General features: G+C 43.9%; 1 non-coding gene across 1 annotated transcript; it reads right to left on the bottom strand.

Annotated features, from left to right (window-relative positions):
* Window positions 1-343: 343 nt before the first annotated feature.
* Trnar-ucu lies at window positions 344-416 on the bottom strand. The gene has a single exon. It is a non-coding gene; the product is annotated as a tRNA-Arg (tRNA).
* Window positions 417-11,189: the final 10,773 nt, after the last annotated feature.

The raw sequence follows: 11,189 nt of genomic DNA, 5'->3' as shown, positions 1-11,189 counted from the left end.
TGTGGAGAATCTTTTGTGGAAACTAGGCGTCAGGGGCAGACTGCAGCGGGCGCTTGATGTCCAAGGGGAACATTTTTTCAACAAAAATCCGCACTTAAGGTTTAGGTCAAGTTAGGAAATTAGATAAAGAAAATCACCTTCTGCAACAAAAACAACAACAAAAAAACACAACGAAGTATTGTTTTACTCTCTTTCAATACAATTCAGCTGCATTGCGTTAACCTGGAGTTTTCATCGAACTAACTGTCCGTCTGCCCCTTTCGGTGCAGATGTACCAGCCACTCACATTAAAATTAGCCACTTTCACTATAAAACAAAGCTTCCCCGCTTGGGGACGCCACAACATTCCTGCCGGGATTCGAACCCGGGACCTTTGGATTAGAAGTCCAACGCGCTATCCACTGCGCTACAGGAACCGCACGCGGCGACTTCATAATGCAATCTGCGTAAGCGAACACAGATGCTTTGGTTACACCGTTTTTGCTTTCTTTTCGCACATGCTCCGAGAAGACGCGAAGTGTTGCTCTGGGCAACCAGGTTTTATCGTCCTCGCAGCTGGACGAACTTCCCTCGCCCGGAAAAAAGTCTAACGGGTGCCGGTGCTCGGCTAGGCGCACTCTAGAAGCTGCGGTGAGGTTAGCCTTCATTGAAGCGAGCTATAAATATCACCGACTGACCATTTACACGTACTACTGCTTCTAAACCACGAGCAATGTCAGGTTCTTGGTAAGCTGGTTCTACCTAAATTCCAGTTAAACGAACATTCCACGAATTGTCTCTGGAAAAATAAAACATTTTAATATGGATTGGGGATTATGCGTGGAACGCCACTTCTCATCATTATATTCAATTTTTTTTTCTTCTCAAGCTCGTAGGTGCTACGAGAAATTGTCGTTTCACTTACGTGCTGTTCCACTTATCCCCACGTCAGATGGACCGCTTAAGCTCCTTTAGTAGAAAGGATCGCATCTCCTAAGAAAAGAAGGAATTTCTGCAACACTGCACAGGAAACGCTCCAGCTAAAGCTGCCTTTTCAAGAAAGAAGCTCGCTATTGTCTTTTAGTACAAAGGAAATACTTTCGACTCTAAGCGTTAACAGCAATAAAATTTGCAGCGGCTCATTAAACGAAATTCAGGTATTTATGAAATATCGCGTGTTGATGAAACGGTATGTCGATGAACTCATTGCACCGCCAGTGAGGGGCGCCTCCGGTAGCATTACGGGTTTCTGCCGGCCGCCCGTTGAGCAGTTGCTACCCAGGAATTACCCCGGTTCTTGTTTGCTTTGCAATCTTCTCAGTTGTATAACAGTTTTGTATTACGTCTTCACGTATTACAGATTGCTTAGTTTGTACTTGTCTACAGAATACGCTGCGTGTAATAAACTTCTATGAGATTTGAAAACAATCTCCTGTGTCTGTGATATTGTAGTGAGTGCGCAGGCGAGCTGGTGGAAATTAACCATTCTGATGTTAGCCTGAGACTGAGGCAGGAAAAGATGAAGTTTCAAAGTAGAAGAAAAAGGAACAGTCGAGGATACGTCTCTATTACAAGTTTATTCGGTCACCCTCTTATATACACTCCACAATCTTCACCACAGAACCTTCGCGACCTCCAAAGCCAAAAGATAACAAAGAACTCATCTCTTTCCACCACAATAATCAAACGACCTTGACAATCCTACAAAGCCCCCCCCCCTCACCAACACAACCTAGCTCCTCTCTCCCGGAAGACGTTCGACCTTCGCGTACATAGCACACCCTCCTCCTCTCCTCCCCGGCCCACAATCCCGAAACAACCCGGCAACAAAAGATACCAATCCACCTGATCCAAACCGAAGACACAAAGGAGGAGACCACTTACACCCTTTCACAATCAACAACCACTCAACAAAACTCTCAAATTCGCAAGAAGGTTTTTGCACTGCTGCTAAGCTGTAACGACACTTGACTAATGCAGTTACCCATTGATTTCATTCTTATTGTTTCCTTTACAAGAGACGTATCCTCGACTGTTCCTTTTTCTTCTACTTTGAAACTTCATCTTTTTCTGCCTCAGTCTCAGGCTAACATCAGAATGGTTCCTTTGTCTGTTTACCTGCCTATTTGCAAACACCTCGGCGAGTGCATTTTTTGTTGCTTAATGGTTCGCTCGATATTTTAGATGGGTTTATCAAGTCCGGAACGTTTTAAATAAGTTTAAGTAGTCCAACCTTCTTTTATATCTAAATACAAAGTCGGCGCTTTTTTTTCCTATTAAGATGTACAGCGGCTAAAGAAACCGTAAGAAAAGTTGTAGGCAGTATATCACAGTGGATAAAGAGAACCATAGGGCAAACTATTGATCGAGCTATAGCGTACCATACAAAGAGCAATAGGCGGCTAAAGAAACCATAGGAAAGTACGTAGGCTGCTATAGCACGCTGTCTAAAAAGAGCCATTGAGTAAGCCGTAAAGATTTCTTCGGCAGACCATACACTAAGCTTTAGACAGCTACAGGAACCCAAAAAAAAGTTATAGGCGGCTATAGCATCCTTTCTAAAGAGTCCCATAGATTAAACCATATACAATATATTAGCTTTCCATTGGAAGAGCTATAGACAGCCATAAAGGAGACCACAGGAAAAACTTTAGACAGCCAAAGAGGCTGCTATAGCTGATTGGGCCAATTTTTATTGCCGACCATACAAAGGATTTTTCATAGTATGGGAGCAGCGCTGGCGCAGTCTATCTTTCTCTTTCTCCGTTTATAACACGACAGCTGGCGCATGGCTCCGATAATATAAATTGGACAATTTCCGTCACATTGCTGATTATGCTACAAAATGTGGATCAGAATATTCTTTAACGGAACTTTTAAAAATATTCGCAGGCAATTTAATGTTTATGATCGCGGTGCTGGTGAGGTAGGCTTTTATCCAATAGGCGACCCGTATTTGTTTGACGTGCTTTGGCACCGCAGAGTCATAGCAGTGAAAAAGCAGAGAGCATTCGAAGGACAGAAGATATAAAAGAGTTTTTTTTTTTAAAGTTCTATGACGAGAACAATTTTTGGCTATCTATTTTTGTGTGTTTTTCTTTCACCCTCTTTAAGACGTGCGGTGGATGAAACTCGATTCCAAAATCGTTTCTCTGTCCTTTTAACACTACTGCTGACAAAGGGCACAACAGAACAGACATACAGAACCAGTATGTCTGTAGCAACACGATAACGCTGCCTTTGAAAATTAATAAAGCGAGTGCTACCTCGATAGATATATGCATTAAAAATGTAATTAAACAATACTATATCTAGAGAATTTTTAAAAGAAAACAACGACTATCTTCCCATGTTTTATTCATGCCCTTTTTTGTAAAAAGAAACCGTGGTAAAATGAACTCTCTTTATAGGAATATAAACATTGAAACTTTAAAAATATTTTACTCACCTTGGCGAAGAGATTAATTGGGATCAGGTATACGCAAAAAAGAACTCACTATGCATTTAGTAAAGTTCTTCACTACTTTAAAATTTGCAATAATAGCGTCTTCCCTCAAAAAAACACCATAAAAAAACAGCTAAATCAAAAGAGACTGTGACCCAAGGTTTTACAACCTTAAGTCACAGCGAACTCAGTAAAGGCATAAAAAAATGACATGCCTATACTTTTTTCGGTCGAGCGATGCCAGATGGTTTTGGAAGTCTAAAAAAAACGAGAAAAAAAATTTAAAATTCAGTTAAAAAGTGGCAAGTTTAAGTATCATCATATTAAATTTATGTCTGCCTCTAATTACAAAAAAAAAAGATACAGGATACTTTTAAAAGTGAAGCAAATCTTAGAAAAGAATACAGAACGGTGAAAGAGATCTTAATAAATGGAACTCAAGTGACGGCCACAACGGCCGTCAATGGGGAACTCAATAAATCAGCAATTAATATGGAACGGCAAACCTACGGTACCATAAGTGCTTAGATTACGATGCGATGAATACACCGAATATGATCAATTCTTTACCATTCTTTCGCGCAACGGCGAATAAAATGAAAACTCTAATCGATGAAAAAATAACGTAGCAACGAAGAATAACGATCTCTGAGCCCCCGCTATTTAGCATGTAGCCAGACGTTTTAGCCCCATTCTATCAAATATAGAAAATAATAAGTTTGGCAGCCGTATGTTTCCTATTGTTTTTCTTCTAGCTAAACTTTGTGCCATTGAAAAGGGAGATAGTCAAATAAGTCTTCAATATTATAGGCCACTTTCTATCTTGAGATTTTTTCTAAAATATTTGAGATCGTTAAAAAAGCCCCTGTTGATAGTCTTTTGTTTTACTAAGCACATTGTAATATCAAGTGCACAGTACGGGTTTTAAACGAAAAAAATCCACTGAACAAGCTCTACTGGTGTTTAAACAAAAAATTGTTGTAAATGTTGAAGAGAAGCTACACACACGCGGCCAGTTTCCAGACTGGAAGAGACATATGATGCCGTTCAGCACGATATTTTTACCGCATTCGTAGACTATTGTGGAATTCGCGGTGTCGTATTCGCAATAATAGTTTAAAAAGAAAAACTCCTTAATGTACGTGCGGATCGATGTTAACGGCTGTACCCTTCATAACGGGCGGCCACTCGTGCCAGCAATCTCAGAAATAAAAAAACAAAATGCATGATTCCTCCATTCGCCGGATCTAAGTCAATTGGCTTCCCCTCCGAAAGTTTGTAATTATCACCAAACGGTAGGAGATATCAGCAGGATGACCTTTGGCGAAACGGACAAAAAACTATAAACATCAGACCTGCCGCTTTCCCTCGGCGAAGGAGTCGCCAATTTTCCTCTGGTTAAACCTAAAGTGGGGAAGCGGGCGAGTTGGTTCATGATATAGAATTTAAAAGCGCTAACAAAGACGAGGACAAAAAGGAAGGCGAACAGGACGAGCGCTTACTCTCAACTGAACATTTATTTAAAAACAGCTAAAGCAAACAACCTCCAACAAAAATACACTGAATCACTCAGTGGTGTCAGTCATCACCACGTGTCAATAAAATCACTCTCTTTTTGGTGCAGACAAATTGACGGCTGGCTGACCCAGCCTTCAGTGCCCTCCTTCTTTATAGCATGCGCTTCAAGCACTTCCCTCACAGCTTTTTTACGAGCCCTCCCCATGATCGTGGTATTTTGAAAGTTGGGCTGGCACAGACAGTCTGCAATGAAGAGGCAAGTGTCCTCCAGGTGTTGAGCGCAAAGCCAGGTCATGCTCGCGCATCCTCTCATTTACGCACCGTCCTGTTTGGCCGATATACACCCTACCGTATGTCAGCGGTATTCTGTACACCACGCCCACGTCACAATCTACAAATCTTTTGGCATGATTGACGGTGCATAAGCGTGCGTCGTTCTTTTTTTCCTTAATCCGTGGGCATAATTGGGCCAACTTACATGGCGCCGAAAACACAAGCGGCACATCAAATCTTTCTGCCACCTTTTTCAAGTTATGCGAAATTTTGTGCAAGTAGGGGATGACCAGAGGACTCGTTTTTGTTTTTTCTTTTTTACCCTCAAACTTGCCCTTGATCTTCTTCAGCAGCGTCTCGGCAACTCCAAGCAAAAGTGATGTTGGATAGCCGGCATCTCTAAGTCGACTAACTTGCCGTCTGAAGCTGTCACGCATAACATGGTGGCATGACTTCTGAAGTGCCGCTTGGAAACAAGACTCAGCAATACTCCTTTTTACTAACTTAGAATTTGCCGAATCATAGGCGAGGATTCCCTTTTTGGAGCGCGGGTGGTAACTCCAACACACATGATTTCCCGTGAACTGCAGTCTCAAGTCTAGAAATTGGAAAAACTGCCCGTCCGGGAGTTCGTGAGTGAAATTTAAGCCATTTGAGTGGTCATGAAACACTTCTAGCACATTCCTAACAACCTGGATCTTCAAAGGGTTGTCAGAACGTTGCCATAGCACCAAATAGTCGTCCACATACCGGGCAACCTTACACACTTGTTTTCCTTCCAAGCCAATCTGAACATTTCGGTCGAACTTGGCTAGGAAAAGGTCAGAAAGGACAGGGGCGACGCAAGATCCTATACAAATACCTGCTTTTTGCACATAATAACTGCCCTCGAAATGAATGAAGGTGGACTGCAGGGAAAATTTCAAACGTTCCATAAAACCGCCCAACCCTACACCACAAGCGTTTTGGAAGCCGGCAACACCATTTTCCTCGATGCTCTCACGTACAGCAACAAACAGCTCCTCGTGAGGTACCGAGTAAAAAAGATCTTCTACGTCAACAGAAAACGCTACAACGTCCCCCGGTTAAACCTAATCGGCGCTACCCCAACACGGGGCCCACTGAGAGAGTGCTGACTCTTTGGCCTGAAGCCACGCTGAAGGGAGTTACAACCTCTGTCCCGCCTTTCCCCGGCTGTGTTACTTAGTTGTACGTGATTAAATCATCCCTAAACCGTTCCCGCCCGTCTTCGAATCTTCTCTTCATTATTAAAATGCAGATACCATTCATTCGCTCATTCTCGTCTGCAAACCCCAAAGCTCCGACTAAATCCGCCGCCCCCTCCGGGACGGCGGGAGCAACCCCAGTGCACCTCAATACCGCATGTTGTATTGCCTCGTTTGCCCCTTGGCATGCAACTGTGACGACCCTAAAATCTTTGTTTCGGTCACTAAATCGTCACGGGCTCTGTCGCTGGAGTGAGGCACTCGGGACTGTCGATAACAAAAATTGCAACTTTATACAGGTAAGGAAAATAATTACGGCATACAATAGCTCACACTCTCGCAAAATAATTCGGAATGTTCCGGCAAAGTTCCACGCCACGACGCGATAACGAGTTCGAAGCTCGAACACTCACGACTTAGATGTCTGCTTGGGTGGAGTCTCGGAGGGAACTCGGACGTCTCGAAGAGAACTTGGACGTCTCGAAGGGAAGGTGGAAGGAACTTGGATGTCTCGAAGGCTGCCGAAGTCGCGCCGAGTCCAGGAATGTCGACACCCTCGTTGGTGTCGCCCCGCAGCCTCACCGATTCCCTTTGTCCCGCTTCCTACCGGCCTGGCCTCGCCTCCTACCCTTCGTCTCCGCCGCCCAAGAGAGAGCTCGTCGCCGGGCTTTCTTCCCTTTTTGTTCCCTTCTGCAGGCTTGTCCATTTTCCCCATTGGAGGGTAGTCGCCTATCAGTTTGGTCCACTTCACTCATCAGAGGGTAGATGCCCAGCAGTTTCAGAGGGGTGCATCCGCGTTCCTCACCGCTCCCGAAGAGCCCCTCCTTGCTTCGTTCTGCTTCTGTCTCACACACGCACACACACCCACACACCCGCGCGCGCGCACCTGGCCGATTTTGGGTTGGACCCGAGCGCCCCATTTCGAGGATTAACTCAAGACGGGTACGTCACACAACACACCGCGTATCCATTTCTTCATATTTTGTCCTATACGTCCTAGTCCTCAAATACTCCTATCCTAGCCTCATATAACAATGAGCTCCATCGTGAATGATCATATCAATGTTCCTTCCTTGTTTTCTGTTTTTGTCCCCTATACATTGTTAAGGCTGACTTTCCCTGCATTATATCCTTCCACATTTTTTTCTTGACCTCTTTTACTTCCTTTTTCGCAGAGTTAGCCTGCTCTGCCCCAGCACTTGACTGTTGGTATTTCAATATCAGTTTTCCATTTATTTTCAGACTTTTCATGTATAGATGCTGATACCCTTCTCGCCCACAGTGCATCAATTGTGTCTAGCCTTTGTTCAAATATCAACTTAGTGATCGCCTCTGTAGCCTCAAGATGCCCAGCCCATGTCTCCCTGCACTCCTCTCTTTGGTGCATTCCCAAACGCCCCCAGCGCCACTCTGCCCACGCTCCTCTGCGGGGTCTGTAAACTTTACGCATATTACCACACATGGCCAGCTTTCTGAGACACGCTGTTTTAGTTTCCGATTCTCACGACACGGGGCGTATCAGCCTTGAGCAAGATGGAGTGGCTTCATACACACGCGCGCTTTTGCTTGAGTGGTGACATCTCAGCCATTTTTCCGCGCAATCGTTTTTTTATGCATCTTGAACTGCGCGCAATGCGGTGTCACTCAGCTCGAGGGCGTAGCTTTGGCTAGAGCCACTCGATATGGCAGCGTAGCTGCCAGGGTAGCGCCACGCTTTTCCCTGTGCCGCCCTTCACCGCGATTGGTCACACGCGTTACCATAGCAACGAGCTGAGCTAGCTCGGTTTCCGTAGCAACCGAGTGGCGACACGTCACGTAACCTCTCAAGGGCCGTGATGTCATCGGTAAGATGGCAGCGCCCTGAGCTGCTGGATCCGAGTTTGTTCGGTGCGCGGGGTGCGGTGCACGGAGTCGTGATGTGCCGCAGCTTGCCGACGATTTAGGGCTTCTTCGTGCTTTCTGACGTAGGTATAACGTGAAGATCTGAAAGAATGATAATTATTTTCCCTTTCTGTGCAAGATCGCTCTGGATATTAGCACCTGTGCGACAGCATCAGTAACATCGCCTTAGCGGTGCTCCGGTTTCCGGAAGTGTTTGAGGATCGATAAGACATTTAGCATGCAAATTTCGCATTCTCTTAGCTTTATTTGAACGCTGGAGTGTCTGAGAATCGATGCGAAATCTATACGTTGCATGTGGGGCCTTGGGGAATTTGTTTTTGCCCCAGGTAACCACATGATCACAAACTTTTAGCGAGGAAGCTCCTGCGATGTTTATGTTTTGTACTAATCCATCATGGAATCTGGGTTCAATCCCCACCCCTGTCCCTTTCGATCTGGATGAGCATCGTACCGGCCTGCGGTTGTGTATCACCACTGCGTGGTGCACGTTAAAGACCTATAGACCCCAGGCTAGCGGTTATACTGCATTGGCTAAATTGCTCATCTACAGCGAGAGACTCGCCGCAACTTTGAAATGGCTGACCAACTACACGCTGTATAAATATTCCCACAACTCCCAAGCATACTAATCAACGATTTTACGATATGCGCAGCGCAAGTTCGTCTGCTTCTTTTAGTAGGGGTTGTGGTAACGTCAGAACGCCGAGCTCTGATTGGTTCTGAATAAAGAATAGTGGGTAGGCCTCAAGGCAGCTCGCTTTTAGGTCTACCCACTATTCTTCAATCGGAGCCACTCAGATCTCGGCGTTCTGACGTCACCACAGCCCCTGCAAAAAGAAGCAGACGAACTTGCGCTCTACATAGTTTTTAGGATAAAATTTTCGAATTTTTCTAACTTTCTTTGAAACTCTTAATTTATGAGAATCATAAATTAATAGTTTTTTTTTTTGCTTCGCGATTTTAACATCCCTAATATAACATGGAACAGTGAACCACCCCTGATGCACCCTGTCTCCTCTCTAGCGAAGGAGTTTTTAGACTTTTGCTCTGTTTTTTCACTTACACAAGTTGTCAAGCAGCCTACGAGAATCACCCAGTCGGCAGCTAACACTCTTGACCTCGTATTGTCCTCTAGATCTGATTTCATTTCGGACATTACTTATTTGCCTGGTTTAAGCGACCATGCCCTCCTTTCATTTCACGTTAACCTGTCGAGACCTTGAGCTCCTAAAAAGTCGAAAACTTTTCGAAACTATAAAAAAGCTAATTTTGAAGCTATCAATAATGAACTATCAACTTTCCTTGACATATTTTTGGAGGATTTCAATCTTCGTAGCGTACAAGCTAACTGGAATCTATATTTGGCGAAAGTTAACGAGCTAACCAATAAATACATCCCTACTTATACTGTTCGTCATAATCGTAACGCACCATAATACAATCTTCACATCAAGCGTTTGTCAAACAAAAAAAACGTCTTTTTAAATCAGCCAAGCGATCTTCAAATGATGACCGCTGGATACCTTACAAACAGGCTGCCGACGAATATGTCTCAGCAGTAAAAAAAGCCAAGGAAGAATTTCAACAGCAAACGTTACCTTTAATGCTAACAACCGACACTAAAAAGTTCTGGCGCGTTATAAATCCGAAAGATGATAATAAAATAATCCTCATCGACGATACTGATAATCTAATCTCAAATAACCTGTGCGCGTCCACTCTTAATGAATGTTTTATACGCAACTTTTCAGAATCTGCGGATCCCTCTCTACCCTTCGTTCATCCGTACGATTACGCAGTAATGTTTCCCATATTGATTGAGCCAGCTGGGGTAGAACACCTACTTAGATCATTAAAGCCTTCTTCTGCCCCTGGTTGCGATCTAGTTAATCCAAAATTCTTAAAAAGCACAAGTGTTTATTCCTCTATCATACTAACAAAGATCTTTCAGCAGTCACTCGACAATGGTTTTCTACCCGCGGAATGGAAAGTCGGGAAGGTGATTCCACTCCACAAATCAGGTAACAAGACCTCTGCACTCAACTACCGACCCATATCACTCACCAGTATCCCCTGTAAAATTCTTGAACATATTCTGTTTTCCAATCTTGCTAACTTTCTCGAATCGAATTCATTTTTTACATTCGCGCAACATAGTTTTCGAAAAACTTACTCCTGTGAAACACAACTGGTGTCCTTCATGCATAAAATGAATATCATCCTCGACCACTCATCATCAGCAGATTGCATATTTTTAGATTTTTCCAAAGCATTCGATAAGGTCTGTCATAAGCTGCTGCTCTATAAACTGCGTCAACTAAACCTTGATCACAAACTTCTCACGTGGCTTGAATTGTTTCTTATTAACCGTTCACAATTTGTTTCAGCTAACGATCTAACATCCGAGCCGCGCAGTGTCCACTCTGGTGTACCGCAAGGCTCGGTGCTTGGTCCTCTTCTTCTTCTTATTTACATTGATGATCTCGCGTCAACTGTTTCCTCCCAAATTCACTTGTTTGCTGATGACTGCGTACTTTTTCGTGAAATAACTTGCGATAATGACATAATCTGCCTTCAATCTGACCTTAACGCTATCTCTGTCTGGTGCGAAGCATGGCGCATGGAATTAAATATTAACAAGTGTAAACTAATGCATGTGTCCAGAAAACCTTGCCAATTGCCTAAATACTGCCTTAATAACATACCCCTTGACCCTGTATCCTCATACAAGTATCTTGGCATTCATATTTCACATGATCTGACTTGGACCGCCTATACCACATACGTGATTAATAATGCTAACCGGATGTTGGGATACCTTCGACGTAACTTTGCCCGAGCATCTT

The sequence above is a fragment of the Ixodes scapularis genome, unplaced genomic scaffold (assembly GCF_016920785.2).
Source record: "Ixodes scapularis isolate PalLabHiFi unplaced genomic scaffold, ASM1692078v2 PGA_scaffold44__24_contigs__length_19508400, whole genome shotgun sequence".
Taxonomy (NCBI): Eukaryota; Metazoa; Arthropoda; class Arachnida; order Ixodida; family Ixodidae; genus Ixodes; species Ixodes scapularis.
The sequence above is the reverse complement of the archived record's forward strand: the minus strand, read 5'-3'. Positions and strand labels throughout refer to the sequence as shown.